This window comes from Cryptomeria japonica, chromosome 2, assembly GCF_030272615.1.
Source record: "Cryptomeria japonica chromosome 2, Sugi_1.0, whole genome shotgun sequence".
Classification (NCBI taxonomy): Eukaryota; Viridiplantae; Streptophyta; class Pinopsida; order Cupressales; family Cupressaceae; genus Cryptomeria; species Cryptomeria japonica.
Genome location: NC_081406.1, coordinates 2,373,066 through 2,387,123, shown reverse-complemented (window position 1 = coordinate 2,387,123; position 14,058 = coordinate 2,373,066).

The following is a 14,058-nucleotide window of genomic DNA, read 5'->3' as shown; positions in this document are numbered from 1 at the left end:
TACAACTTCAAAATATTGCAATAAATCATTACAAATATCTGCAACTTTACATCTGAAATGTTATAGCAGATTCTATGTGCTCAAAATGATATTACCTTGCTTATAGCATACCTTGGTAATCCATATATTAACTCGGTAAACCCTTCTGTTTACTCTGTTCCTTGACTGTTCTCTGAAATCCTTCTCGGTGACCTCTGTGTTTCTCTGTCAACTGTAATAGTCATAACATTCTATGATATCTCATGCTTTTCTTTTTTCATATATGTCTTACTTCACACACACATGCACATATATACTTGCACATATATCTAATCCTGAATTCATGTTGTATAAATAGATCTCTTATATCGGTGATCTGATTATTGCTTCGATCTTAAAAACATGATTTATCAAATGAATAACCATGCAAAATATTTCATTGGTTAGATGACCTCAAAATCATACACAATCTTTAAGTGCAATTTTCAATGTGATAATGGTTACTTGTTCCTCGATCTTTGTAACACGTTTCCCATATATGTCCAGGTTCAGTGAATCTGGTAACACATTTCACTCGGTGTGTGTTCACTCGATATATCATTCTTGCTGCTCGGTAGACAGCTCGGTGTATACTAGGCTCTGTGAATACTTTCTTCTATAACCAACTTCACTGTGCATACCAACTGTTCTGTGCTTACCGACTGTAAGATTCGGTAGAAGTAACCGACTAGAATATATAGAATAACTTTGAACATAAGACTAATGGCAATCTTAGTAAGTAGTAACAATCTCCCCTTTTGACACTAGTTGAGATGTTTGACAAAAACTACTTTCAAAGTTATAACTCAAAAATCTATATACTTGCAAAATTTGACTAAATTGTCAATATATACATTTGTCAATGAAATAGTATACTTAGATATACTCCCCTTATCAATATACTATTCATAACTATGATTTTGCATGCTCGGTGATCAATGTTCTGTGTGCTACTCTTGTTCTTTTCTTACTGCTCTGTTCACTGTTTTGTATACTCCCCATGTATACTACATTCCCCCTGTATACTTTGATACTATACTCCCCCTTTTTGACAAACATCAAAATTTAGTTACCATTTGGTGGAGGCAACTGGTCAAAAATGGATTTATACTTTGTCCTTACTTCGGTGAGGGTGACAGAGAGTGCATCCTTGACACTGTCCATTAAAGAATTATGGGCTTGAATGTTAGCCAATAGAGAAATTAAGCCATCTAATGTACTTCCCTCTTGTGTAGTAGATAGGTAAGTGGCTCGGTTGATCTATTCTTGAATGGAGGACAAGTGTGGAATGAATAAGGTTTGAAGAGTCATAATGTCCATCCTTATTTTGTGCTCTTCATTCTTGAGTTCCAATTGTTGAGCCATGAGCTATTGTAACTTTGTATAAAAATTTTGAACAGAATTTGGCTTGGTGGTCAACTTATTTGAGAGATCGGTGATCTCTTTCTCAATTGCTTCTGTTTTATTTTTGATATCTTTAATGAATAAAGAGAATGTACAGAGTTTCTGAAATAAATAAAGAATGTGCTTGAGTTGAGGGGACAACTCAACAATAAATTTGACAAGTTTAACTTTGCCAAGAGCAATAGCTTTCTATACCTCTTCAATCATTTTTGCAGTGAGCTCTTTGTCCTTTAACTTGCTCAAATATTTAGATGCATCTACTCCAGATGTCTCTATCTAATTGAGAAGTTCATCCAGTTGAATATGGATGGCTACATCTATTAACATGGTAGCTATGGGTAGCATATCTAATAATAGTGTCTTTACCTTCTGAAGTACTTTATTTTTCTTTTGTCTGGCCATTTGTTTTTCTTGTTCGGCCTTTGCTTTGCATAGTTCACCGAATTCAATGAGTGCTTGCCCTTTTAATTTTGATATGTCTACATTGGGCAACACTATTGGTTTCGATATATCTACCTTGAAACTATGCTTTTTCATCTTCTTTTCTTTAGATTTGGCCAGTTGAACCAATACAATAGCTTGGGAGGCTTGTGGGTCCTTGGTAGGTTGCTCGATGGAGGCAACATTTTTATCAGTTTCTTTAGCCTTTGTTGAGTCCTTCAGTGGTTCGGTGCTCGGGGTCTCAGTTGCAACATTTTCAGTGTTAAGAGGATCCTGAGAGGTCTATTCCCCGGTGGCCTGAGGAGTAGCTTCTCCTTCTGTAGACTTGTGAACCTCTGCACCTTTTTCAATATCTTGAGGGGCCTCGGTTGTAGCAGAATGAGTGACCGGAGGATAAGGCTAAACTTGTTCCAAAACTGACTCACTGGATACCAGTTTTGCATAGGCATTGCCTTCTATCATTTCTTGTTTAGGTGCCTTTGTATCCATGATATCTTCATCAATTTATATGGTGTCAGCAGGGTCTTGCTCGGTGACATTAGGATCTTGCTCGGTGACATCAACAATTTCAACTGTAGCTTGCTCACCAGCATCCTTGATTTTAAAGATTTCCTACCACTTTTCTTTTGTCTCATTTTCTACTACAATATATAGAGCATTCATCAGTTTTAAGGCTCTTTGTTTGACGAGGAACTTTGTGTTGTAGGTTGTCAGATGTTCTTTTATTTCAACTACCGACATGTCTGGAAAGAGATGTACCAGACTTCTTTCTCTAATCTATTTCTTCGAGTCCATTGCATATTTCCATTTGTTATCAATATGCAAATATGATTCATTTGGAAGTGACTTAGATAATTCCAATGGAGCCAATCAAAATTTCAATAGTGTGCAGATGACAGCTTCTTCTATTTGTGTCTCTTCATCATCAGATCTAGTTTCATACTTAACATATCTGAATCCTCCAAATCCACCATATTCTTTCAAGTTAGCACATAAATTTTCAACACTATGTACATTTACCTTCTTACTCTTGACAATCTAAAATTTGTTAGCATCTTCAGATTCGGTGTCACTAGACTCTTTTGCCAAAATGAGTCTCCGAGTAGATTTCTTGTAAGTCTTTGTTACCTTAGGAACAACAACAGTCTTTGGTTTCTTACTCGATGACACTTTAGATGCTCTTGTGTTAGGTCGTTTAACTGAGGGAGTCGGTGATGCCTTTGATGTGTCATGTTTCTTCCTCTTCAAAACTTTCCCTTTAGGCAACTCAGTGCTTAGTGTAATAGTAGCCTCTTGGGCTTCTGATTCCTCCTTAGTGATTACTAGTGTGCCCTTGATAGGTGTGGAGGAAGAACCTTCTCCAAATTTCTGTGATAGTGCCTTGATCATTTTTGTTGCTTTTCTTGTAGCTTTTGGTACTACAATGCTCATCTTTTACTTTCTCTTTCACTTCTTCATATGTTCCATACCTCAGCTCAGTAGCATGCCTTGGTAGAGTAAGAAAGGCATCTATCTGATGTTGTGTGATATCAAAGTCAACCTCATAACCCATAGGTGGCAAAGATTGAGTTCTTGGTTCCACAGCATTCACATAACAGTAGTTGGTGTCTACTTCAAAAGATATGTCATCTTTGTATTTTTCCACTAGTTGGGGTGGAATTCTATACCTGTTATGCATCTTCTCTTGAAACTTGCTGAAATAATCATCCATAACATCATTGAAGTTGTCACCTAGACATTTGATAAAGTCATTGATTTGATGGGTGACTGGTCAGTGTAGCTCCCAAACTACTTTACCGACTGTTGGAAAGAATTTTTCAAAATAGAAAAACATGCATAATAACAATGATCCAAAATTTAGTGTATTGGCCGAGTTGTTCTTCTTTGGCTTCCTGATGGTGTTCAGATTCTCAAACAGGTTTTTCAACAATACTTCACAAAGATCAATTTTCATTCCCTTTTTCACAATTTTGTATGCTAAGTCGACTGCTGCACAGGGTACATTGTTTTCCCTTGCTGATTGGAAGAAGCAATAACCTATTACTCTAATAGCAAAATTTAGTTCTGCATCAATGACATTGTTCAATTTTAGTCCTCTACAATCGGATTCCACTCCGGTTAAGGTGATCAATTCCTTTTGTGATATCATCTTCTGAGCTTGGGCATGATCATAAATAGGGTAACCGGTGATCAAATGAATGATTTCCTTGGTGATTTTGAATGGTTGCTCCTCTAACCACATGAAATCATCATGAACTTTGCTCAGAACAAACTTGACCCACTGGGGTTTGAAGACATGGGGATAGGTTAGGGCTTCAGTCAATCCCTTGATCTTAATGTGCTCATACTTGCTATCCAATTTTCCATCGGTGCACAATTCATCATAGGTGTCTTTGATTTCAACATGACCTAGTTCTTCAACTTGACATTTGGTGAAGAATCTGACATCCTCAACTAGTAAAACTCTATCCGGGATGAGTGAAAATGTAGTTTTGTCATTCGGTTCTCATGCTACTTTGGGAGTTAAGGAGTATTTTAGTGAGGGCTTTTCAACATTCTTAACAACAATGGGTTCTTGGATCTTCGGTGCCATTGTAGATTTCAAATAGAAATTATCAAAAGATCCTTAGGGTTTGAAAACATTCAAACAACAGACACTTTTCCTCTTAACAAATATGAAACAAAAATTTTCAACAGATATGATCGGTAAACCAGCTTAACAATGCATTGAGATTGATGTAAATACCTTGAATTTCACTTCGAAGGAGGTTTGATCACCTTAGATTCGCTTTGCTCTATTCTCGTGAAAACTTGGTGAGTAAAAATGACCGCGTAAATGCTTTAAGTACATAATATACCTTATTGGGCTCCATGCAGGTTAGGTTAAAATATTAAATGCACTCAATTCCACTAAACCTTCTTTCCTTTTTGCGCTTTAACTGAGTAGCCAGATTTCCTTCATTCACCGACTAGACAGGCTTCCTGTATTCACCGACTTGATAGGTTTCCTATATAGTGCTTTCAAAAGACTTTCATAGAATTTCAAACCTACTAATACATCTTAGTTATATAGATTTTGAATTAAGTACATAATAAAATAGGAACTGTTAAGATTTAACCTTGAGAGAATGCAGTCCCTTCATACCTTTACCGATTAATTTGGAATAGGTGCCCCTAACTCGATAGGTAAGGTGCTTTCTTCATTTGACACAATTTCCTTCTTTTTCCAAATCATCTGTAATTTGCCTTTTATTTCTTCAGTGTCTCCTCTAGGTTGATCTCTGCAATCTCTAGCCAAGTGTCCAACTTTGTGACAATGAAAACATGCCATACTAGGATTTCTCCATGATCTTTGGTTGTTCATTCCAAACCTTATAAAGAAGTTGGCACTTATATGTCCATATCTTCCACAACATTCACACCATATCCTTGTATTGTAATTCCATGGTACTGCAAAATATGGTCGGTTAAGTTCTCTGTGAGTTCGGTAGCTTCCAGTATTTGTTCGGTGTGCAGACCACATATAGTTCTTTTGCTTAAACCAACACTTCTCAGTATTTTGTCCATATCTATTGTAGTTTTTACAAAACCCTTTGAATTTTGTCTTCTTATAATTGTTAACAGTCTTTGTCCTACATTGATTAGATGTGTGACCATATTTATTGCAATTGTAACAATAACCATTAGACTTAGTGACATTCGGTTGCTTACCTTTTCTGATTTGGCACAAGTTAGCAGTATGACCTTGATTTCCACAGTAGTTGCAAATAGGCTTATTTCTTTTGATGTTCTTCTTGATTCCAGCTTGCTTTGATGATTCTCCTCTCTCGGTAGTATGTATTCCCTTCTCGTTAGAGTCTTTTCCTTTGTAATCGAGTCCTACATATTTGTTGGGTCTTCTTGTATTCAGTTGCTCATCCAATATCTTTGATGCTTCATAACTCTTCTTCAGTGTTTATTTGGATTTCTTCTCTTTTTCAAGTTCATCGGTCAACTTTGGTACTTCAAGTTTCAATGCTTGATTCTCATCATCTTTCAGATTTGCTTCATGATGTGCATAACCTAGTTGATCTGACAGATTTTGTTGAATCCCAATCAATCTTATGATTTCATCATTCTTTTCAGATACTAATGCTTCAAGTTGTTGTTTCTCTATTTCTAGATCTCTTACTTTATCTTTGGTTGTCCTCAATGCATCAAGATTTTCAGTCATTTGTGTGCTGAAATGTTCATGTTCTCTTTTCATTGCTTTTAGCTGATCATTTAGTGTTTTGTTTTTTTCTTTCAACACTTCAATCAATTCTTCAGTTTCTTCTGACATACTGTTCTCAGATGATGTCTCAATTTGTTCTACTAACTCTTGAGAGTCCTGTAAATCATCAGATAATCTTCTTCTCACTTTCAATGATTTTTGCATTTGTCTCTGCATGTTTGCAATCACTTGATTAGCATGATCCAACTCTTCTTGTAGAAACACAATTCTCTGAGATTGTTTATAGCCTTCCATTGATAAGATCTTTCTCTTTAGGCAGTTAAACCCTTTTCCAATATTGAAGCTCTGATACCAATTGTTAGGCCCAATATGGAAAGCTAATGTACTGAGAGGGGAAGGGTGAATCAGTACTTCAAAACTTTTATTCAACAATAACTTTACTGTTAAGCATAAACTGAATAGTGCAGTGACATAATATAATGCTAAAACAAATGAATAACAATCATACATGATTCATTCCATAACTCATATATTTTGGTTACGCAGAAACTCTTGGTTAGAGAGAAAAACTGCAGTGGGGATGGCACCCACAAATTCACTGCTGCAATAATAAAGATTGCTCAATTAGAGCTACATGTTTAGCTATTTCTGATAGCTTACCTTGTTAGGAGTATCAAGATCTATTAGATCTACCTTGCTAAAGGATTTTACAACACTTATTCTAAAATGTTGTACCTGGTTAGAGGTTTTACAATTTATAGACTTAGTTAGAGTCTTTTACCCTGTTAAAGGTTTCTCTTACAACTTCAAAATATTACAATAAATCATTACAAATATCTGCAACTTTACATCTAAAATGTTATAGCAGATTCTATGTGCTCAAAATGATATTACCTTGCTTGTAGCATACCTCGGTAATCCATATATTAACTCGGTAAACCCTTCTATTTACTCTGTTCCTTGATTGTTCTCTGAAATCCTTCTTGGTGACCTTTGTGTTTCTCTGTCAACTGTAACAGTCATAACATTATGTGATATCTCATGATTTTCCTTTTTCGTATATGTCTTACTTCACACACACATGCACATATATACTTGCACATATATCTAATACTGAATTCATGTTGTATAAATAGATCTCTTATGTCAGTGATCTGATTATTGCTTCGATCTTACAAACATGATTTATCAAATGAATAACCATGCAAAATATTTCATTGGTTAGATGACCTCAAAATCATACACAATCTTTAAGTGCAATTTCCAATGTGATAACGGTTACTTGTTCCTCGATCTCTGTAACACGTTTCCCATATATGTCCAGGTTCAGTGAATCTGGTAACACGTTTCACTTGGTGTGTGTTCACTTGGTATATCATTCTTGCTGCTCGGTAGACATGGAATGATACTCAGTAGACAGTTCAGTGTATACTGGGCTCTGTGAATACTTTCTTCTATAACCGACTTCACTATGCATACTGACTATTCTGTGCTTACCGATTGTAAGATTCGGTAGAAGTAACCGACTAGAATATATAGAATAACTTTGAACATAAGACTAATGGAAATCTTAGTAAGTAGTAACAGAAAGTATCAATGTTAGAGTTGATGAAACCTCTGAGAAACCTAAGGAAACCAGCAGTGAGCGAGCGGTAGATGAACCGGGTGTAACCCTCTGGGATCCAGTTGCAAAACAACCAAGTACGAGTAAAAGTGCTCCTACACTAGTAGATGTTGATGAAGATGAGGATGAAGAGGAAAAGCAAGAGGAATCACTTAAGATCATTCCTAGGTATGTAAAGCTACATCATGATCCAAAGCAGATCATAGGGGATAAGGATGCAGGAATACTTACAAGAAGAAAGGTCAGAGAAAATTCTTGCATGATTTCTGAATTTGAGCCCAAAACATTTAAAGAGGAACACAAAGATGAAGACTGGATTAAGGCTATGGAAGAAGGACTTGACCAGATAGAAAAGAATGGTACATGGTCTTTGGTACCCAGACCCAAGCACAAAAATGTTATTGGCACCAAATGGGTTTTTAGAAACAAGTCGAATGAAGATGGCACAGTGGTAAGAAACAAAGCAAGATTGGTATGTAAGGGATATGCTCAAGAAGAAGGAGAAGACTACAGAGAAACCTTTGCTCCAGTAGCTAGATTGGAAGGAGTTCGAATGCTACTTGCATATGCAGCCTTCAAGGGATTCAAAGTGTATCAGATGGATGTAAAATCTACATTCCTAAATGGAATACTTGAAGAGGAAGTGTATATAGAGCAACCAAATGGGTTTGCCCTATCAGAAGATAGTGATACGTTGTGTAGGCTACATAAAGCCTTGTATGGATTGAAGCAAGCACCTAGAGCATGGTATGAACGTTTACACTCCCATCTTGTGAAGACTGGATTTGAAAGAACAAGTGAAGATAGCAATATCTATCTGAAGTTAGAAGGAGATCAGATTCTAATATGTGAAGTGTTTGTTGATGACATAATTTTAAGTGGAGATGACAAGATGAGCCATGCGTTTGCAGATGAAATGAAGAAGGAATTCAAGATGTCACTAATCGGAGAGATTAAGTTCTTCATTGGACTACAAATTCAACAAAAGAAAGATGGTATCTTTATCACTCAGTCCAAGTATGTCAAAGAGGTGTTGAAGACCTTTGGCATGGAAGACAGCAAACGAGTTGGTACACCAATGATGACCGGTTGTAAATTGTCTAAAGAAGATGACTCAGCATTGGTGAATGAGAAGGAATACCGGTCAATGATTGGTAAGTTGCACTATGTTGTACACAAAAGACCGGACATTGCACATGCAGTGGGCATTGTTGGACGTTTTCAAAAAAGTCCAAGAGAATCCCACTTGGTAGCAGTCAAGCGGATTCTTAGATATCTGAAGGGAACTATAGATTATGGATTGTGGTATCCATACAATAATGATTTCAATCTCAAAGTATTTACAAATACCGATTGGGCTAGTAATGTGGATGACCGGAAGAGCACAATTGGTGGTGCATTCTTTCTCAGTGGTAGAATAGTCTCATGGATGAGCAAGAAGCAAAGTTGTATCTCTCAGTCCATAGTAGAAGCAAAATATGTAGCAGTTATGAACTACACTCAGACAATTTGGATGAAGCATGTATTAAGTGCTTTCAAAGTCCCTGTATCTGAATTGGTGAGTATATTTTGTGATAACACAAGTGCAAATAATATCTCCAAGAATCTGGCATTACATGCTAGAACCAAACACTTTGAGCTCAAGTATCATTTCTTGAGGGAGAAAGTTCAGAACAAAGAGGTTGTATTGGAACATGTTTCCAGTAAAGAGCAGTTAGCAGATATATTCACCAAGCCTCTACCGAAGGCTACATTTACCTATTTAAGAAATAAATTAGGGGTGTTTCCCCTTCAAGAGGTGAACTAAAGGTATGTGCTCCACATCAGTTAGGTATTGCATTGTCATCTTTTTTTAGGATTGATGTGTTGAAGGATGCTCCTCCTCAGAGGGAACAACATAGTAGATCATGGATGTTTATGCCTCCACTTTGGCATTGTTGTCAAAGGGGGAGAAGATATGAAGCAGAGAAGATATCTGCAGTATTGAAGACATATTATATGGAAGAAGATGTAGAGATATCTTTGTGTATTGCCATCAATGCCAAAGGGAGAGATTGTTGGCATATGTGTAGAGTTTGATGACATGGTATGATTGTATGTTGTCATTGATGTCAATATGTTGAAGTATGAATTGGTATATTGAAGTAAGCAAACTGGCAAAGTGAGTCGGTATGATGGTATGAACTGGTATATGCAACAAGTGAACCGGTATGTTGGAGTGTGAACCGGTATATGAAAAGTTTGTATCGGGGTGTCATTTGATATGACTACCGGTTGGTAGTCTCAGCTTCAGGGCTTTCGGTTCATGCATTCCAAGTTTGTTTGATTCGACTGATGACATCCTGTGATGAGTTAGCATTGAAATGAACATTAGATCACGTTGCCACATCGTCCTTGTGCTCGTAAAGAATCTCCTTGAGGATCTTGCATGAAGAAGACTGATTCTATCTACCTCAGGAATGTGCAAAATCTTAGTAAACGGTGGAGAGCGCGTGATGGGTTATGAGCTTCCAGAAGCGTGTTAGTGCATCATTTATTCCTCGTGACAAGAGTGAGTCATCTTATAAAAATTCCCTTCAGAGTCCTTGTCTTTCTTCTAACACCTCGGTTCAAGCCCTTAGTACGTTTGTAAATCATCTTTCAATCAAAAATGTCGAGTTTTAGTAATTGGTTGAACTCTGTGAACACGTTGAACCATCTTGAACTGGGTTCAACAGGTTCATTTAGGTTCCACAGGTTCCTAGGTGTTTGGGGAGGTTTTCATACTAACATTTTCATTAAGTGTCTTGCAGCAGCTCTTTAAAGGTTTCTTGTTCGGTAATGTGTTACATCATCTCTCTCCGGGTGTTGAACTCACTGAACCAAGTTCAAGAGGTTCAAACATGTTCAACATGTTCAACATAGCACAAATGGTTAGCAGCTTGGCATAATTAATATTCTCAGCAAAGATTTTCCCTGAGCGCGGCGTACACCTTGAACTACTTGAACTCTAATGAAGTTTGTTCAGGATGTTCATATGTGTACGAAGTTGGTGGGTCCCGCGGGTTAAATGATTTGATGGTGTATTCATTGCCATATATGAGGAAGGTGATTCATGTCTTAAGTGATGTCAATCCTTGGCTTTTTGAAGTAAGTAATCATTTCGGGAACTGGCGGTTACTTCAAAAACAACGCCATGCATTCAATGCATGCGTGCGATGTCCAATCCACAAACTTAACACACTCAAACTAATAATTGGAATTATTGCATTTAATGGTTTCGTATCATTGCCCTCACTATAAGGTATGAAGGATTATTAGTGCTTTGCATCTTGTTCCTCACTGCTGCGGTTTTGTTTTTCCTGGATAGGAGTCTTGTTTGTTGCTAGTCGTCATCTGGTTGTTCAACTATGAAGGTAAAGATAAAAAGCTACCCCAACTTAGACATAGGTCTAATTCAGCTTTGGATTTTTGTACTCCTCGACATACCCGGTCCCGAAGTGCTGCTCAAAGAAAGATGGATCAAGCAAAAGATACGATTCTTGATGCCCAAATATTTGAAGTTGAAGACCTGGATAGCGATGTTGCTAATGCCCTGGATTCTCATACGGTGACTGTGGCTATGACACCACCTTCCAAAGCGATCGAAGGAACAACCAGTTCCAGTGCAACTCCTAAGTGGTTGACCACTTCGGTGAACAAAAAGCGAAATTTTCTTCCTGTGACTATTCCAATTCAAAAAATGGTTGTTAAGTACACGGAGAAGGGCCCCAAGCCGAAAAGGTTCAAAACTATCGCTCGCCTAGACAATGATGAAGGAACTGGAAAATGGGTCGCTGAAATTGCCTCATACAAACCCAAGGACGAAAACAAGGAAGCTAGCCCTGATGATTTTGAAGTCACAAAGGTGGAGCTGGGAAATATGAGTAGGGACTCAGACAATCATTTCTTCCAGGTATCGGCAACGAAAATGCTCACCAGGTCGGAGAAGGATGGGTGGGAAAAGAGAGAGCTAAGTGACACATAAATATTCTTGCTCAGTTCATCAACAACATTGGTTGCTTTCAGGTGCTCCTTATATCTCATGCTACAGAGAACTTTACCCAACTTCACCAGAAAATAAAAAGTTAATGAGCCAAGTTCAACAGGCCAAGAGTATTGCAGAAGCCATGGAGAAATGGATTGAGGGAATAGTCAAAGACGAGGAGAAGTATATCACCGACTCCCAAAATTTATGTGACGAGATATAGAGTCTAATCGCAAAAGTTCAAAATCAACTTGTGTCGTGGGAGAAAGAAGAACACAAATGGCAGAATATCTTGCCTTTGTTCGCCAAAATAGAAGAATATGGGGTTACCAGGTTTATGATGGAACACTCAATCAAACTGGTAGTAGATGAATGTCAACTCTTTGTGCTGAAGAAAACCAATGTGGCGGGTGCTTACCTTCAAGTCTGTGATCTCCGATGCTAAGACCTCTGTTTATGAGCTCCATGATCTCTAGTGCAGTATAGTTAATGACAACAAGGTGGTTAACCCTGGCCATGATTGGCAATTGGGAATTTGAACACACAGGATGCAATCAAGGCTTTTCGAATAAACATGGAGAAAATTAAAGCCAAGGGTAATTTCACCTTGGAAGATATAACAAGGGTGGCTAGGATTGAGTCTATGACCTTCATTGGAAATGATCAGTTACCGAAATATGTTGAAAAGATGGTGAAGCACCGGTGGAATAAGGAAGCGGTGAAGGCAAAGCTCAATGCGATGAAGGTTCTGAACCAATCTATTATCCAGGAGCTCACAACCGCCCATGACGCCCGTGAAAGTGGAGAGGATGATAGTGATGGGAAAGCGACATAATGCATTGATCCAGGCCTGGTTTCCTTTATTTATGTAATTTCTCATTTTTATGCAAAGACTTCAGGACATCTGTCCCAAAATACATCTTGTTGGTTTCATAACTGTTTTGGGGGAGGTCGAGTTTTCAGGGAGACCTCCCCTATTCTAAAACTATAAATTAAAGAAAGATAGATAGAATGGGGGTTAGATTTGGTGACAAATTTTGGTTAGTTTTTGTTTTTCCCTTTGTCTTGTAAAGTTTCTATTTTGTAGAAGGAAGAACCAGACTTTTAATCTAGAATGGAAAAGGATTTATAGATGTATTATCGTGCCTTTTGTCACACAAGAATATATATATACAAAGATCATATTGTTTTTGGGAGAAGGAAAATATGTGGGTTTTGAATCTGTGTAGACACATATCTTTGCATATGCTTATCTAATCAAATAACAGTAATGACCTTTCTATTATTATTTTTCTGGTGCTCCTTCCTTTGAGTGTTTATTTTTAAGAAAAGTTTTGTGTTTGAGAACAGATTCGGTTTCTCTTATCTGTCCGCTTCTTATTGGAATTGTGGGAATGGTGTTCTGAACTTTGATTTAGTTTCTTCCATCTCTTGCATTGAAAAGATTGGAAAGATGGTTTTTCTCATAAATACGTGTAAAATATTGGTCTCTCATCCAAGAATGAAATAGGCAGCCTTACATGCTTCCAGGTTAAAAGCTACTACTCAAATAAAATTAATTAGATTATTCCTTGAATAACTGAAATAGGGAGTTGTACCTATGGAAAATTCAAAGGGAAGTGGTTTATATAACACTTACCCAACTGTTTAGTTGAACACTTGTCCTTAAAAGAAGGCGATAGAGTTTAAAATTGATCATTTTAAGAAAGGACAAATCTGTTCACTAACAGATTTTTGGCAACTTTGTTGGGGACTCGAACGACAAAACAAGTAAAACATTCAATAGACCAGCATGCTTTGAGTTTGAAATAGTTGTATTCAAAAATAATAAACAATACTCATAGGCCTACCTTGCCTAAAACAAATTCCCAAGGTACAAGAATATTGTTGGGTTTAAAGGAGCTGTTGAAGACCTAAGAACCCAAGGGGTAACAACACTGGATTCTTGTCCTTATACCAGATCACAGAGGAGGGAGGGAATAATTGATAATTGTTTTGAAGAATTGCAAGGGTTGTCATTTTCCACAAACTTTACTCCCAAAAGAAACGCTAAAAGTAGGCCTTCCTCTCCTGTCAGAATTACTCCTATACCTTCTTCTTCAAACCCTTGGCAAGCACTAACGCTTACTAGAGTTCAAGCTCCTCCTCTAGTAACCATTTATCCTGTGTTCATTATGGCCCAACCTTGGGGTGCCACTGTTGGACCTCTTACTCTTAGAGCTCATAATCCACTTTCAAAAGGGGCGAGGGATGTCCTACCTAAATATAATGGAGATGGAAAAGTCTCAGTTGAAGAGCACTTGAATTATTTTAATGTAGCCACTAGGATTTTGGCGGTCCAATATGAAGATG